This window comes from Capra hircus (assembly GCF_001704415.2).
Source record: "Capra hircus breed San Clemente chromosome X unlocalized genomic scaffold, ASM170441v1, whole genome shotgun sequence".
NCBI classification, from domain to species: domain Eukaryota; kingdom Metazoa; phylum Chordata; class Mammalia; order Artiodactyla; family Bovidae; genus Capra; species Capra hircus.
In genome coordinates this window covers 1,071,764-1,073,789 of record NW_017189516.1, presented here as the reverse complement: position 1 = coordinate 1,073,789, position 2,026 = coordinate 1,071,764, and positions in this window count along the sequence as shown.

Genomic DNA, 2,026 nt, shown 5'->3' with positions numbered 1-2,026 from the left:
TGACTGAGTGACTTTCACTTTACTTATGTTCTTCTAAAAAAGAGCAAATCTTTTTTTTTTAAAAAGTATTTTAAAAGTGTTTTTGCATATTGTGGATCTTCTTAAGAGAGGGTTATTAGGATAGGATCAGGTTTGGGGTAAAAATAAGTTCTGAAGATATTTGTCCAGTTTGTAAGTTTGTTACTGTTGTCCATCTTAAGTTAGAAAAAAAAAAAGAGTTCTAAAATAATTTTGATTCCAAAAACTGCCCTTGTATTATCCTTGAACTTCTTTTTTTCTTAAAGTTAGATTTAGTATTTTTTTTTAAATCTTAGGCACAGTAATATAACTATTTAAAGTAAATACATGTGTTAGTCACTCAGTCATGTCTGACTCTGTGACTCCATGGATTGTAACTTGCCAAGATCCTTTATCCATGGAATTCTCCAGGCAGGAATACTAGAGTGTGTAGCCATTCCCTTCTCCAGGGGATATTCCTGACCAAGGGATTGGACCCAAATCTCCTGCATTGATGGCAGATTCTTTACCATCTGAGCCACCAGCATATTCAGTTATAACTGCTGCTGTTTGAAACAAAGAACTGAAATCTGTTAATCATATACTTGTTTTATGACAGAGCAAATATATTACAGAGAAAATAAATACATGAAATTTTAATTTGTTTTAAACATCGAGTGCCTGTAAAATAATATTTGTAAAACATGAGTACATAACAACAAACTCCTGTGACTATCCATTATGAGAAAAGAAAATTACCATTCCCCAAAAATTCTCTTGTGTAATCCTCTCCTAATCACATTCCTTTCCTTCTCTCTTTAGAGGCAACTATTGTCTTAACTTTATATATAATATCCCTGTTTTTTTTTAATAGTTTTACTATAGTATTTGCATTCCTAAACAGTATGTTCTTTAGTGTTATGTGTTTTTGAACTTTGTGTTGATGAAATCATAACTACTTTTCCTTCTTCTTTGACTTGCTTTTGTAACTCATTATAATGTTCCTTATTTATGTTACTACATGTAACCATAGTTCATTCATTTTCACTGTAATAGAGTTTTCTGCTGTATAAATATATCATGATTTATTCATGTACTGTCCTGAGGATGGTTATTTGGGTTGTTTCCAAATTAATAGAGTCTCTAAAAATATATTAATGTTATATTAGCACATAATCCAATTAAACATTTAAGATCACTGAACTTATTGTATTCTCATAAACATGTTAGTATGAAATCTGGAAATGTTCAATTGATCAATGTTAGTGTTTTTAAAAGCTAGATGTAGTCTTCAAAAATCTAATTTTGCACTCTAGGCACACCCTAGGCACAATTATTCATTCATTGTTCATTGTATTTAGTAGTATTTCTTTTTGTTTCGGGTTATATTAGATATTGGTTTTGTTTCTTCCACTCTACCAGATTTAGTAATACCTCCTACCCTGTCTAACCTAAATAGGCAACTGTGTTTTTCTTTTTTCACCCTTAAAACATGGGTAAAGTGATAAAGGTGATATGTATGAGTGAAGTGAGTGGAAGTCGCTCAGTCATGTCCGACTCTTTGTGAACCCATGGACTATATAGTTCATGAAATTCTCCAGGCCAGAATACTGGAGTGGGTAGCCTTTCCCTTCTCCAGGGGATCTTCCCAACCCAGGGATTGAACCCAGGTCTCGTGAACTGCAGGCAAATTCTTTACCAGCTGAGCCACAAGGGAAGCCCAAACTGTTCTTTTGGGACTTTAAATAACAAGGTTTAACTGAAACAGCGTAAGTCACATATTGATAAACTCAGATATGGTAAATTTCATGTATGAAACTTAGAGACATGTGTTTTGAAATCTTGAATTTTTACTGGAATAATTGAGATGTAAAGAAACAATATAGTCTCTTAACTCAGGAACTATTGAATGTGTTAAACTCTGGCATGAATAAAGCTAATATGGTAATTATAATTCCCCCAGGATATTGAGTTATTTTCATAATTCTTCATTTTTAAATTATCTATTTTTCAATCCATTTTAATACAA